Here is a 17,325-nt window from a genome sequence, read left to right as displayed (position 1 = left end):
TGGAAAAAATTGGATTGAGCTGGTTTTGATCAGTCTTATTTTAATTCAATTTTGTAATTTTCATTTAAAATTACAACTAAATTCATATGCTTCTCACAGTTATGCAATGTACTACCAGCCTGTGTAGTCGAAAATAAGAGTTGGTTATGAAATGTTTCATGCTAATGTCATGCTAATGTAACCATTCGTTTTTACAGCGACATAAGTACTACATATCGTCGCCTTAAAACAACAGTAGGATATCTTACTGTTATTCCTGAGATTAGATGTCTTATTGGTGCTCTGAGGCGACGCGACGATACGGTAAAAAGATGGATTGAGCTCGTTTTGAATTAAACTAAGTTTTTGAAAGCGACTTCGATCTGATTGACAGGGATTTGTACCAATTTACTTTGTGGCGTGATAGTAAAAACAAAGAAGTACCAACTTTTGATAGTACATGGATTAAGCTGTTTTCATCTAAACGTTTTAAAAATGCCAATTACAGTCGAATCTCGACAACTCAAAGCTTATAACTCGAATATTCCTTCATCTCGAAGTTTTCATTGGGTCCCAAACACATGAGACTGTTGTGGAAACTTCCTATAACTCGAACTACCAGTAACTCGACCGTTTTAGCCGGTTCCTTGGGACTTCAAATTATCGAGATTTCACTGTATTACTATCCAACTGCTACTTTTGAAATGAATAGAAATCCTTGGACACCATTGGAAAAAGTATTTTGTTTTACTAGTTTACTTTTTCTTTTTATTTGGGGGAAAGGTTCATTGCATTTGTCGCGTAATACAGCAACGGAAGTAGGAGAAATTAACAGTCAGAGTCTATGCTGAATTTTCTACATGCGAATCACTACTTCATAAAATTGTTATATAAAAGATGTTTATATGTTAATTATCATCATGTTTAGACTTTCATTAGTAGGTTGAAGCTCTCATTTTTACAAACTTGTATTCAAGCATATTCCCGTGTGACACTACCATTGTTATTTCAGTTCAATTCCAAACAAAATGGTCTGTAAAATGACAAAAAACGCTAGAGAGTTTACAAACAAAAGTATCTTGTGCCATAAAAACTCTTATTTTTGGGAAGATCCTTCAAAGTAGTAGCTCAAAGTCATGATTAAAGATTTTGGAAATTTCCCGCATAATGTCATTAAACATGTAATTATTACACATGAAATACACCACTAACTCATTCATTCCAGCCGAATACTGCAGTTTCGTGCTTATTAGCACTTATCAGCACATCCTGGCTATAGGGCGGTAACTTACTGAAATTACCATGCCTTGCCTTCAATCTTCGAGTTGAACCGAACCATTGCTTCGGTCTGGTCTGAGCTAGCGACCAGTTTGTTTGGCACGCTTGGCTTCCTCAAGAGGTTTTCCACTCCAGCGCAGTCACTTCCTAAGCCGGGCTGATGAGTGCTAATAAGCACGAAACTGCAGTCCTCGGTTGGAATGAGTGGGTTGACGGTGTATTTCATATATTTCTGCTTTAGTCCCGGCTATAGGGCGGCAACTTACTGAAATTCATGTAATTCTTAGTTTGCCATTTCTTGCCAGATTAAGCTTTTCTCTCGCGGCAAAATAAAACATTTTGCTGAATTCCCCCTCGCTGTCCAAGGATTTTGGCTTTCTACTGTTTCGTAGCATTCTTCTTTGTAAAAAATTTCAAAATAAGAATTTCAGTCATCATGCTCATACTGTCACGGGCAGATAAAGGGCAGTAACAGCAAAATTTTCTTTTTCATTATTATTTTTATTTTTTTTATTTTTATCATCTGTTGTACATTATTAGCTTTACTGCACAGGCTTGCTCATTTGGTTTCCGCTAAAGAAAAGGCACGAAAAATACATCTAATTCCAACATTTCCCTATTGTTAGTATTGAACCAACACACATTTCTTCAAATATTTCAAAAACTAATTTCTGTAGACATTGCTGCTTACCTGCCACGGCAGCATAGCTCTTCATATCCTTATAAGTAAATCTGACGTTCTTTTTGTTACTAGGTAATTTCTTTTTCAGTTAAAATGCAGCAAAATACTTTCAATGTTTAACAACAGACAGATCTAAGACTACCAGGTATCTCTAAGAGCTATCGCAACTTGTCTTTTTCTTAAATTGTGCAAGCGAGTTTCTATCTTCTTTACAAAAAATAAAGCTGAAAATCTCTCTATCTGGAGGATGTCTGGATCTCTGTGACGCGCACGGTGCCTAGACCGTTCGGCCGATTTTCATGAAATTTATCACAAAGACAGTTTGTAGCATGAGGATATGCACTTCGAAGCGATTTTTCGAAAATTCGATTTTGTTCTTTTTCTATTCCAATTTTAAGAACGTTTTCCCGAGCAAAATTATCATAAGATGGACGATTAAATTACCAAGTTATCATAACATGGAATCGTAACATGAGCAAGCCAATTGGCGAGGAATTCACCATACATTATTTGTAAATATAAAGGCGAACCAAAAGACCTTTTAATTTTTCTACTACGGGCAAAGCCGTGCGGGTGCCACTAGTTTTAAATATTTCAATATTGCAACAAGTTTTTTTTTGAAACTAAGCAGGTTTTAAACTATACTTAGGTTTATTCTAAAATCTGTGAGAATACTAACACTTGGGCTGTGACAGCACAAATTGCCTTAAATAAAGTGGTTCGATCTAATTTAAAAGTTTTACCCGCGGATAACATCTGCACGTTTCTTTTGAAAACATTCTTTAGCAATTTTCGCTCAGATTGCGACAGATTGGTATAACTTTCACTCATTTCAATGTCTAAGCAAATTTCTTTGATACCTGATATAATAATGGGTATTTCAGCGGCGTACAGAGTGACCAACCCTGCAGTTCCGAACAAAAAATACACATAAAATATGATCTCGATCAAGTTCCTCACATTCCACTTAAACTGCTGCAGATCCACAACCTCTCCTGTTATCATCAAACATACTTGTATCATCAAAAAAATCACTGGTGTCGAGAAGAGATTGTCAAAACTTGATATCAGTTTCGAAGTTATCAAATATTGTTTAAAGTCATTTGCAACATGAATGTATCCTGCATTGTAGCCTTCTAATTTCAGTTTTATTGTTTTTAATATTTCGCTGAAGACGCAGCAAATATGACAATAAGTAAATGCAAATAGAAACGGAATACAAATTTCTTGTGTTCTCAGGAAAGCATATAGAATATAATCTGCCGTAACAAAACCTTTATATACTTTGAAGTATACTTTTATCGCAATTGATGCAACAAACCCAACCATTACGCTAACAACAACGAAATTTATCATTTTTGGAATCCTTGTGTGTTGAGTATTGGCTTTAACTTTTTCATTCAACGTAGCTACAGATATGAGTAAAGTTCTAATTTGGGCTTTACGTATCCACATGAGAAACCAGATGAAAATGGGTTGAAAATGCATTATGGTGTCCAAAAGTATAAACGCAGGATTCAGCGCGAATTCTACTTCCGCAGGATCCTCATCGGCCCTTGCATGAAACGTGTAAAATGTGTACAGCATGAGGCATACCATGAGAAATGGCACAGTGAATGTTTTGAGAAACTGCAATGCATAGCACGCCCTGTTGTTCTGCCTTGCTCTTCCGTGAATGACATCGATTCCAAGATATGAAATCAAGTTCCAGTAATTTCCAAATGTGCTTTTTATCTTATTTGAGTCACTTTTTCTTCCAAACAACGTTTTCTTGTCACTTCTACAAAACTGCATCATGGATTTCTTAAAGTAGTTAAATAATACAATTGAGGCAACGAGAATCAAAGGGATGTAAGTGGACAGTTTTAAGTTTTCAGTAAAACGCGTTTTAAAATAACGTCCTAGGTTGGCTTCCATTGATTTTTTTTTCTCTAAAGAATGCTGCACAGCAACATCTACCAGTGCTTCCAAAACTATCTCTTGCTCCAACACAGAGGACAAGTTCCCCTACTATTTATACTGGTTATCTACAAATTTTTAATTTTGCCACTTACATCTCTTCGCTTCTCACTGCCTCAATTGATCATCAGTTAAAAAACCTCCAATCAAAACAGATTTTTGCTTGGGATACCGTAGTAATTATCTTTTCATTTGGTTCCTGAACCACATAACTCAAAAGGTGTCTACCCGATAGGTAAACTTTAGAAAATTCTGGGAAAAAAAACTATTCTCCATATCTGCCGAAAATTTGCTGCATATAAATGTATTTGTTAGAATGTATTTATTGTTTTAAAGATAATATTCAACGACTGGAATGGGCATTTTAATGGTTTATAAACTAAACGCATCACGATAGTTAAGATTAATAACTAATAATTAAACCAAATGATTTTAACTCTCACTTAGTTACCGGCTTTCGTTGGTAACTAAGGGAAAATAAGAAACCAGAAAAATTAAGCTTTCTGTAAACATAACACAGGGAAATGGGATCGTAAAGAGCTTAGCAGTTAAAATTTGAATGTTTTTAGAAACTAGTTTATTTACAGGATTTCTCAATCGTATTTTTTGTTATCTTTTTCAGCTGTTCAATAAATATGGAACATTTGAGTTTCAGAAACTACTTATTTGCATTGTTAAATTTTTCTTTAACGTATCAGTGCTACTGAATCGGACTTTTATGTCTGTATTTCATCATCAAAATTCAAATCACGCTCCTTTTTATGCGTTAATGGCAATTTCAACTGCGTCAAATTACTTATTTTGACTAAAACGTTTGCCTTTGAGGGCTTGAGTAATGTTTATTCGTGAAAAAAAAACATCTTCTGCCTTTTCTTGTTGCTTCCTCGTGCATGGTAAAAAAGAAAAAAAAATCGCAAAAGGAAATCGACTTGAAGCTAAATTTCAAATTTAAGCACTCTTGTTTCCATTTCGATCTGTTTTTCACGTCCGTATGTACCTACGAAAATTATGACAAGCCAAAAAAAAGTTAGCTTTTTTTCATCCTCGAATCATTCTAACAAATTATGTCTTGACGTAAGAGCCTCCTTGTGTACTGTCCGATATTTTTACGCGGAACCTTACTCAAATTTGCGCATGCGTCAGGTGTATTCTGTTTTTATCAAAACAGGAGCGATAAGTAACGAGCAAGCAAAAACTGAATGCATCGGGAAGTGTGGCTCCTTAAACCATCACTCCTTTTTAACCGACTTCAAAAAGGAGGCGGTTATCAATTCATACCGTATGTATGTTTTTTTAACCGACTTCAAAAAGGAGGCGGTTATCAATTCATACCGTATGTATGTTTTTTTTTGTTTGTTTGTCCACTTATAGCGTCTCACCTAGTGAACCGATTTTGATGATTCTTTTTTTAATGGATAGGGGATGGCTCAACTTAGGTCCCATTACTTTGTTTGATCATATTTGTTCTTTAGAAAAAAAGTTATGAGCAAAAAACAGTAAATTTTATGCAATTTCCCTATTAAATGATTAAAATGATATTGTAGCGAAGTTCGCACTTTTTATCCCTGGATAACGGTGGCTCAGTGGAGAATTCTCGCCTCCCACACGAGCGACCCGGGTTCAAATAACGACTAGGACAAAGTGAATTTTACTAAAATTTCGTTTCTACTGTTTCCCGTATTTTCTCGAATGTTCTATTAATTTCTGTATCTTTCCAAGTCTGGAGTTTTCCAGCACTTTCTCAAGTTGTATATAAGGAGATGTAACGTTCATTCGTGGTTCTGAATAAAGATCTCGAGTTGAGACTAACGAGCATTCGCTTCATTTGGCTTTCACATTTTCTTCGCTATCTTCATCTACGCGACAATATGAAACTCATTGTTGTAAGAAAATTTTGAAAAAAAATAAATTAAAACCGACTTCAAAATTGCTCTAAAAAGTGAAAAATAATTTTATTCTTTAAACACCATCGATAATACTTTTAAACATAATTTTTGAAGTTGGCGCAAAAACGATCGATAAAATCATTCACAGCCATAACTCAACTACAAGTATAAATTTAACCAGGTCTAGTTTCTTCACTACCACATGCATTACGCATTGATGACAGCATATTTGAGTAACGATATAAATGTTTCGTTCCTAACTTTAGATGATTTTTTGATAAAAATATGAACGAAGCATGGTTACGATGGATTTTGTTTTTGCTCCAACTTCAAAAATTATGTTTAAAAGTATTATCGATGGTGTTTAAAGAATAAAATTATTTTTCACTTTTTAGAGCAATTTTGAAGTCGGTTCTATTTTTTTTTTTTTTCAAATTTTTTTTTCAATTTGAACCGTTCGCAGCTGCTAGTCGCGGAGTTCGCGAACAGACAGTATGTGTGTTTGTATACTATACGTTAGTTACCATGAAGAACCGAAATCCTCGAATGTGACCATTTTCGGTCACATTCACCGGTGAGTCACCAAAAATATTAGGTACTTTGCTTAGGTCTTTGCTACATGAATGTTGATACTACTGACGAATGACGACATTTACCAGGTTTCATTCTGTCACGGTAACAAAAACATTTGTAGTGGAAGGATGGAACATAAGGTGCTCAACAGGCCTTGTTTTACTTCCTATTACGTAAAGGAAGTATTGTATTCGGGAAACCAATTCCCTCATGTTTCGGACTAATTTTCCACCTTACTCATCCCCAAATGAATGTTGAGAGGTTTTTTTGACCCTACCGCGAGTGCATATATGCCTAAGAACGTTTGGACTCCCGAAATATCCATTTTGATCATCCCCGAGTGAATTACCACGAGTTTTCTAGAGAGGTGTGTACGTGCGTATGTACGTATCTATGTACGTGTGTATGTATGAAAACATCTCGCATAACGCAAAAACGGTATGTCATAGAAAGTTGATATTTGGTATGTAGATTTCTAGTGGGGTTTAGTTGTGCACCTCCCCTTTTATTTCTATTCGGATGTTCCAAAAGGGGTGTTTTACCCTTTTTTGGGGGAAGTACGGAGAACACCGCTCAAAGAATTCAGTACAGAAGCAGGAAAAATTTAATAAAGTTAGTTACAGTAAAAAATTCTAATGACAAAAATAAAATATAGAGACTGAACAAAAGCCCAAATGATTTAGCCCGGAAAAAAATGCTGGTTAAATTCTGGTTATACGTTCTAAAAATATAATCAATCCCTTCTCGTGCTTAATAATTAGCTATTATTTACAACATCAATAAAAATTATTTTTTTCGAATGCCCACGATTTGTTGCTCAAGCTGATAAGCAAAATAAAATAAGAAAGCTTCTGCTGTTGATTTTAAATCTGAACAAGAGATTAGCAACATTGATGATGAAAACAAACTCAACGTAATAAGGGGGGGGGATGTAATTTGGCAAACGTGAAATAAACATGAGTGAATCCCAATAACAAAAGCATGCAAACGTCATCTAGGCGGAAGTTTAGATGGCCATTGTTTAGGAAATTCTAAGTGCTAAAAAGGATCCTTTATTTAGGGTTAACTAAAGGATTTTGACTCAAATTATTCATTTTAACAGATAGACTAATGTAAGTTCATTTTTAGGCATGTTTTCAACGGCGAAGCTTCTATCGGGCTACTAAGTGATGTCTACCAATCTACCGTAAAGTCTTTTCTTGTAATATAAACTAATCTAGATTTCTTCGCCTTCAGATGCCACCCCGGTGCCAATGGGGTCTTTTCCAAAATTTCAAAAGTATTTTTTTTTTCTGAAAGAGCACACTTCTTTACTCATATGTACTGGCAACGATATGGTAGATAGCAAGCGTAGAGCGCAATGTTTAATTCGCTTCTGAAATATTATAATCTGGAAACACGGTAGACAGCAAGCGTAAGCATTCAGTGCGCAAGTGGAATAGCGCGCAAAAGTTCATCGCTTGTGACGTCATATAGACCACGCCTCATTTGAAAAAAAATGGAAATTAAAAATAAAATTAATTAAAAATTAAACGTTTTGAAAGTAAAAGTTTTTCCTTGCTCCATGTTATTATTATAATTATTTTTTACTTATTCTATCAACTTCAGTGACTAAAAGTAAAACTTTTGACTGATAGAAACCATGGGGCATCAGAAAGACCGTGAAAGCCACACGACAGCTGTAGTACCCTAATGATTTTCATTTCATGACAAAACGCAATCATACGATGACAATTGTATCAATAAGACTGCGTGATGACGCAGACTTATTGATTTGGTAATAAAAAAGTTCATTATCATGTACTTTTATTTTGTGAGTTTCCTAAACTGTTTGTGAAATATATTTTAAATAGTATTATAATGATTTTACAGTTTCGTTATAACAACGCTATAGTTCATTACACATTTCATGAATCGTCAAATGGCATTACTTCCTTGCACGAAACAGTTCAATAGTAAACTTTGTATCAACATACAAGTTCCTTACTTAATAACACATGAAAACATTTGTCATTAACTAGTAGGAAAATGGTAAAATTGAAATATATGTATAAGTAACAATGAAAAAATAATGGGACCTCTAATTGTCTTTTGGCAACGGGTTTAATAAGTTCCCTCTTAACAATAAACACACAACGCGTTGTATGGTGGAATTATATTTTACAGTTCAGAATTTAAAGTTTAAAGCGATCCAGTTTATCTTTCCACTATGTAAAAAAACTCAAAATTGATCGAACCGTGTACGGGGGTAGATGTCTTAGATGGTATTTTTTACGATCTTTCTAACCATACCCAGCTCGATGCACTAAAATACATTTTTGGTATGAAAAGAGCAATTTAAAAAACCAATTAGAACTTAATGTTTCATGCTACCAACAATTAGCTTCAACAATGAAAAAGAGTCAAAAAAAAAAAAAAAAAAAAAATGTTTCGCTAACCAAAAAATGCTTTTTAATGTTAGTTAAATGTTGTTAGTTAATGTTGTTAGTTTTAATGATACAATAACCTAAATCCACTAGAAAAAAATAATTTTTTTCTAGTGGATTTAGATTATTGTACTTAGGACGCCTTGAGAAAAACTTCCAACCGTATCAAATTCGAAAAATTTATATCATCCATTCGCGTAAAAATAGCCATTTAGGGAGAAAATGGGTTTTTAATTAATATCTCCGCTAATTAGGGTCTGATTTCAAACTTTTTTTAAAATTGTTGACACTTAAACTCGGCGATAGCTACTGAACAAAAAAAAAAAAAAAAAGAATGAAGAAAATCGGTTCGCAAACAGAGAAGAAAATGGTACTGAAAGGAAACCCCTTTACTATTTATATATAAAAGATATGTTGTACCTTGGTCCTTTTCATCGCATCTGAAATACATTCTTTGTGAAAAAAATAAAAATATATCGAAATAATTCTATGTGTCAAGGGCAAGTTTTTCAGTCATCTCAATAGTTTCACTGCAAAATTTGTGAGAATACCAGAACTTGGGCTGTAACAGCGCATATGGCTTTAAATAATACTGTTCTGTCTAAATCAAACGTTTTACCAGCGGATAAGATCAGTATGTTTCTTTTCAAAACATTCTTCAGCAGTTTCCTCTCCGATTTTGACAAACTTAAATGAACTTCACTTATTTCAATGTCTAAGCAAGCTTCTTTAATTTCTTTCATAATAATGGGTATTTCAGCAGCATACATTGTGATCAGCCCGATAGTGCTTAACAAAATATACACATGAAATATAATTTCTATGACATTCCTAGCATTCCATTTGTATTGATGCAAATCCACAACCTCTCCTGTTACGATCAAGCACACTTGTATTATGAAAATAAGAAGTGGTGTGGCAAACAAAGTGTTAAAGTTTTTTATAATTTTTGAAATCATCAAATATTGTTTTAAGCCACTTGTGACCTGAATGTAACCTGCATAGTCTAATTTTTGTTTTATGCTTCGTAATATTTCAATGCAAACACAGCAAATATGACAGTACGAAAACGAAAACAGAGATGGAATATACATTTCTTGTGTACTCATGAAAGCATACGCAATATAATCCCTTAGGAGACCTTCATATGCCTTAAAGTAAAATTTCAATACAATCGATGCAACGGATCCTAACATAACGCTTACGAAAACGATATTTAAAATTTTTGAGTTTCTTGTGTGTTTATATTTTGCTTTTACTTTGTCATTCAAGATAGATACAGATATCAGTAAATCTCTAATTTGGGCTTTACGTATCCACACGATGAACCATATGATAATTGGTTGAGATTGCATTAAGGTATCCAAAACTACGAATGCAGGATTTAGAGTAAATTCTATCTTTGTAGGATCTTCACCAGACTGAACATAAAATTTGTAAATGGTATAAAGCAACTGGCACAGCATAAGTAAAGGCACAATGAACGATTTGAGGGAATAAAACGCATAGAGCGTTCCATTATTCTGATTTTCATGAAAGACATCGATTCCGAGGTATGAAATCAAAATCCAGTAATTTCCAAATGTGTTTTTTATTTTCTCCGAGCCGCTTTCGTCTCCATCTGGCACCTCTTTTTTTGTTTTCGAAGCTCGATATAACAGCATCTATGCTCAGTTGTATTAGCAAATTTAAATAAAACTGAGTTCTTTTCAAAATTCGCCTCAAAAGATAACGTCTATACTACTGTTTAATTCGTTTTTAAGTAAAAGTCTTCACAGGGTTCAAAAAAAGTGACTCTGGTGTTTGGAAACTTGGAAAAAATGATGAACTGGTAACCAGATAAATCAATTCTCGTACTGCATAAGTAAAATATATTGAATAAAAAGTTATTTGGAGTAATACTTTCTACTTCATGTGTAACTCAATCTTTCAGTTTTACATAAAGCATACGCAGTTCTTTTGTATTCTAGAAAGCCATTTAATGACAGAAATGATAGGCTTTTTGATGTTGGTTTTGCTGGTTGATCAATTACTTTCAGAAAAATAAATAACTTTTTACTGCTTTTTTTGCATTTGCTATGCATTTGTCCTCTTGTTCATTGTTTAATGTTATCTTAATATTCTGCAATTGGTTATCCAATTGCTTTTTGTGTGACATTGAATGCAAGTGAGCCAAATTATAAGTTTTGAAACACATTTGCCGTTGAAAACGGGTTAATTCTAAATTGCGTATAAGCAAACAAAAAATTATGTTTTTGTATCCTTAACAAAGGTAATTTTTAGATTCATTCCTGCAGGCACAACTCAAAATTGTAGTAACAAAAGTGACATACACCTGAGCATAAAACCCATGTTTGTAAATATTAGAAAAAAAATAGTAAGCAAAATGTTTCATGAGTTTGAAACACTTATCCCCGTTAGTTACGGGTGATTACACACACACACACACACACACACACACACACACATATATATATATAGAGTGACGTTTCTAGCAGGGGTGACACGTGGGGCGGTAATTTGTGATGTCACCCCCTACACCCCCTCCCCCCAACAAACGAAAAAAAAAGTTTTACTCTGCTATGTAAACATGAAAACTCGATATTTATAAAATTTTCAGAAACAATTACATGTGTGTTATAACGAAACATTAAGTGGGCGGATGTACAGAAGACAAATAAAAACTATGAATGCTTTTTGTATAAATTGCCAAATGCGCAGGCCGTCACGAGGATAAAAATGTAAAAGGGTATATGAAACTGATGGCGCCTTAATATTTTCAAACGTATCTCAAACACAGGGAAAGATAATGAGGTTCAGTATTTTGGTATTCGAGAAAGTCAGTACTACGTCTTAGATATGTCCAATATGAACCTTATCCTGAGTATAGCATTCACTCCATGATGTAGGGTGAGAAAGAGGGAGTTCGGGGGTTTTCACCCCGGAAAATATTGAAATTTGTAGTCTTAAAAATGCATTTTAGCTTCACATTTTTCAAATACAGCAATTCCAGTTTGGGCAGTTGCTGACTGCAGCAACCATAGAAAAGAAAAAAATAAGCTTTCGTTATTTTCGACTCACTGGCGCCAGTGTTGGAAGGATAAAATATGTTTCGAAGCATTGCGCCTCACTTCCGCTTCTAGATTTCTTGAAATAACAAAAAGCTTTCTGAATAATGAGGAGTTCGCTATTGGATGAAGGATTCTTACTATTTCGGAGACGTTTCCGATATATCCAGAAACGTTTCCGAAATTTATTACAGTGTATATATTGATGCAAGGAAATCCTTGACCACATCCCTCCTCTTTAAAAGATAAATTCCGAATTCGCTATTGTGCATTACTATGATTATTTTGCAATTTATTTGCTTTATTAGTACTTTTACCCCTGTTGACAGCCTGGAACGACTTCTATTAAACCGAATAAGGTTATCGGTTATAGTTTAACCGAATTACTTAAAGATTCGACGTAAATCAAAGAATTGTATAAAGACAATTTACATATTGCAAATTGGTATCATAAGGATCATAGAACATTAAATTAAATTTCTGTTGAAAGGATGAAATAGATGTGGTTTTAATAAAAGTAGTCTAATGCTGAAACAGTCGAAGATTGTACGTTAATATTGAATGCTATACTACTCATGCAACAACACTCATGTTTGTATTTTCCTGCTATTAACGGGAAAAACACTGATCAAAAATTACACGCAACCCTTACTGCTGTGGATTTCATAATTAAATAATGTTTAAAAATTATAATTTAACGGTAGCATTCAAATTAAGTAGAACCATGAGTAGCATTCAATGGACCTTTGGGGCTTCGTAGGTTGCAGTTATTTCTACGGTTTCTCGTCAAACATGCTTTAACACTCATCGCTAAACGGCATTGACGGCCATCGTTCAGGATACGTTTTGTGTTGATTGCATTTAAAATAGCTCCTGGTGGTTATATGTTGATAACCGTTTTCATTTGCTTTGAACCAAGGTTCACTAATTTAACGATTAAAGTTCATCTTTGAAGAAACTTCATCTAGGGCAGTTTTTTTACGGGCTTTTTATTCAGACTAAATTCATAACTATACAAAAATTCGTTCGTGCAGAAAAGAGCAATTTTATGACTCAAAATATGAGTTTAGACCTCCTTGGTTCTTTTTAAAATTCCAAAAACCCGCTTACATGAATTCCTGAGCAACAATTTACCTTTGTGCCAAATTAGGAAGAAATCCGACGAAAACTGTGGATTTGTATAATTAACATACACACATACCCACACACCCACAAACATACATCCATTTATATATATATATAGAGATAGATAGATAGATTTTGTTTTAGATGTGCCAACGATTGCCGATCTTTTAAGTGATTTTCGAACGGATTTTTACTTGCTTTTTTTTAAGGTGAAATTGTTTCCAAAACTACAATTTTAATTTTATGTTCTATATGTTGAAGTTTCGTTCTATTGAATATGGACCAGTCAAGTGTCAATCATAACAATCATTAATTCACTCTTTATCCGATCATTATTTCTATCAACTCTTCTGTTCAGTCCTTATCTTTGTATACACAGTTAATACAGAAACTTTTGTGCCAGGAGGGGGGGGGGGAATCCACGTGCTCATATTTTCAAAATTCCTTTTCCAAAAAAAACGGGTCTTTTCCATTCTTTAATTTCTATTTTTGCAGTGTATGATACTACTTTAGTAAGTGATGTAGAAGATAAATAATAAAAAATGTATTGCATGTGATGCATATCCAAACTGGTTGCATATTGAAAAATAATATAAACATAGATGTTACGAAGACATCAACAATGCAGAATTCTTTCCTAATTAAATGATGTGCTGTAAGTTTCGTATTCAATTTTGCTCAAATTTATTCACTCGTTCCCCATAAGAGAAAATGAACCTGCCGACTACTAGGGTCACACGTGGTCGAGCTCTGGATTTTTATGGCCGAATACTGGAACATTTCCTTGGATTTTTTTTTCTGAAACAACTTGGTGAACCATTATCAGAAAGGTATAGCCCAAACTCTAGCAATGTTTTTTTTTTTTTTTTTGCTGTGATGATTGCTGAAATTTATAGGTTATCAAAAACAGCAATCGCTCTCTTAAATGACCGACTACTGAAGCTCTTACCCTATATATTGTGTTACCCCTTTTCCATCAGACAATTGAACTTGAACTAGTGAAGTGGTGTGTTACTGGATGCATAAAGTTATCTTTTGAGATAATGTGAGTTCAACTTTATTTTATTGTTTCGAAATTATGGAAATATCTTAGCAAAAGCAAAAAACGCAAATTGAAAGTCGTTTTAAAAGCTTTGCTTAAACTAATTAAAAGCATTTTATTTGTTGACTTAAGAAGATATACATATGAAATGTCGGCGAAACTGGTGATAAACCATTTTGATTTTTCTTTCGTGTTGTTGCATTAAGAAAGCTATTTTTATTCGCACAAAAATGGCAAAACGCAGCTCCTTTTAGAGCGATTGATGCCAAAATTTAATCAGCTCTCTTGTACTTTTTAAACTCTACTTGTGGATCAATTTTTGCTTGACTCCGTTCATGACTTCTTTAGATATAGCAGTCACAAGAATCGAAGAAAAACATTCAGTGGCTCCCCCCCCCCCCCTTTTGAGCAATTGGCATCAAATCTGAATCATAACCTGTACCCGTTAGAGGTAATATATGGACTCAATTTTATTATTTTTTTCCAAGAGTTACTTCTTTTGGAATAGTAGACACGCATAACTGAAAAAACATTTGATTGCTCCACCCCCTTATAGGAATTTGCGCCAAACCTAATGGGTTCAATTTCATATAGGGTCTCATATGTGTTTTTTTTTCGTAAAGCGGCTACAGAAAACCAGTCACATACATACAGACAGACATTTTCCAAAATTGAGCGAAATAAACTCAGCACACCACAATACGTAAAAATCCGTCAAAATTCCAAAATTTGCACGAAACCAATACTTTCATCTGTATATTAGATGTATAGCAAATTAAAAATAGCTCATAAGCTATTTTGTGCTGATCTTAATTTGGTACCAATATCTCAATGGTCGGAGAGGGGGGGGGGAGCTGAACAATCAAGTTTTTTTCTCGTTGCTTATCATTGATGTATCTCAAAAGGTAACGAACGGAGTTAAGCAAAAATCGGTCCACAGGTATAATAGCTGGAGACTATGAAATCCTATTTGATTTGAGTACCAATAGCCGTAAAGGGGGGGGGGGAGCTGGAGGTGCAATCGAACGTTCTTTCTTGCTGCTCTTGCGATTGCTATATCTCAAGAAGTAATGTCACGATTTAGATGGAATTTGGAATAAAGGTGAACCTACACCGAAGCAGGTGCTGACTCAATTTTGGCACCAATCGATCCAAGACTGATTTTTTTGTGTGTGAATCATAGAGTTTAATTAAATCAACAACGTGAAAGATGAATCACAATAAAATATTTTCACTTACGATTGCGAGAAATCCTTTTACACGATTTAATTGTTGACAAAAAGGGACAGTAGAGATTTCAGTAATTCACCATTTTTATTTGTTGCCATTTTTTTGTTAACAAATAAACTGTTTAATTAATTTCAGCAAGGCTTTTAAAATGATTTTCAATTTTCGCTCTTTGATTCTGCTTTTGCGAATAACATAAATTTTTAGCAGCGAAAACACGTTTGAGCCAAGAACTTATAAAATAGATAACGAGAAAAGTTTCGTTATGGCCACAACATTCTAGTTTGCATTTCCGTTGAACTGAAACAAGACTGATGAATCAAGAATTTTAAGCTCCTTTCCTCGCAGTGTTTTTTTAATTTTCTCAATAGCCAATAGGATTCCATCGCCATCTGTATACATTGAACAATGGCGGCGGTCGTTGTAGCAAGTGGTAGTGTAAATATTTTGTGTGGACAGTTTCTTGAAGAATCAGAAAACATCGTCACATTATTGTTAAAATACAAACTTAAAAAGTGCAGTATTCGCAATCAATTGGTGCCGATCATTTTCACAAGCGGTGAGTGACCTTCGCTGATCCTCATTACCTCATTTAATATTGTAGTGTATTATTTTACATCAGCCCTAATTTCATTTTATATTTTGCTTTCAATTGCATCTACAGCATAAAAAAATGTGCAAATAAAGTATTAAATTTTCATCCTCCGTTTCCTCTAAGATAATGTGGTTTCGATACCCATAAAAACAGATCATTTTACTAATACAATAATGTATTATGTTTAGTAATTTTTTAAGTATGTATATTTTAAGAAAGTAATTTATATATGGTTGTGTTGTAAAAAAAAATTCGTAGGATTGTTTCCTACAATAAAATCTACGATCATTTTAGTATGAACAAGGGTAGTTCCTTCTACACTGATTACAAAAATAAAACTTACGACTATTGTATTTTGCTTATCGGGAGTATTTTGTTCAACGTTCCAATGACTATTGTTAGTGAGAGGCAGTGGTGCTCTTCCAATGCAGAACATTCATTCTGGCTGCTGGCCCAATCAGCGGCTTAGAATGTAACTTTTGCTACTGCCATTCTCACTTGAATAGCAGTTGATATAATTTTCATGTTCTTGTAATAACATTTTTTTTTTTTTTTTTGGCACAATTGGGACACCTAATAATGAAACAGAAATCTCTTAACTCAATATGTATAATGTTTAACCTAACACCATTAACATTATAACTTATCTAGGTGTGCTAAGCCCCTTGAACTTGTTGTAAAACGTATTCACATTTATTACAATCAACGATTTGAAAACAGTATACTTTATATGAGCAATTCATTTAAGCTTTTGTCAATACTGCTACATTCAAGTTTTTAAATCATTTTGTAAAATATATTTGTTTTAAACATCTAATAACAAATTAATAGCATGAGTTCCTTTATCTGGCAGATTGTTTATTTACTGTATCTGAACTCAAATGATAAAAAAAAATAATCAACCTGACTTAAACAATCTGTTACAGAAAATGTTGATCTAAAAACTTACAGTGGATTTCAAAAAATGGCACTTTTCACAAACATCCCCAATTCACTTTAACATAAGTCTTATCTATGTTTCTGAAAAGTGTTCAAATAGGGAAAAAACCAATTTCCTTTCTGCATTTATGTGTTTGAAGAGTTTCTTTCTTAATGGCTTGACATTTCTGTTTTTTTATCAGATCGTAGTTTTATTGGTACGTACTACTTCAGTACTTAGCTTTTTTCTATCATATAGGTATATTTTTGCCATTCATCAATATACTTGAGATCCTTCCAAGCTGATGTGTCCATAAATAGTTAAGTACAATTAAGTATTTCAATCATTGGCATATTTGGCCATAATTGATTTCTTGGCTATTCTTAATCATTTTTTTAAAAGAATTGATGATAAAACATGAACTAAATTTGGCAAACGATATGTTCAATATGCAGCAGGTAGAATAGTTCTATTTCATTAATTAATTTTTGTTATTCAAACAAACCTTTCAAAACGATTTGTCAGTAATTCTTTTTTAAATTTTAGTTTTGGTCAAATTGGTTAGT

Source organism: Uloborus diversus, chromosome 2, assembly GCF_026930045.1.
Source record: "Uloborus diversus isolate 005 chromosome 2, Udiv.v.3.1, whole genome shotgun sequence".
Classification (NCBI taxonomy): Eukaryota; Metazoa; Arthropoda; class Arachnida; order Araneae; family Uloboridae; genus Uloborus; species Uloborus diversus.
This window is presented reverse-complemented; position numbering follows the sequence as displayed.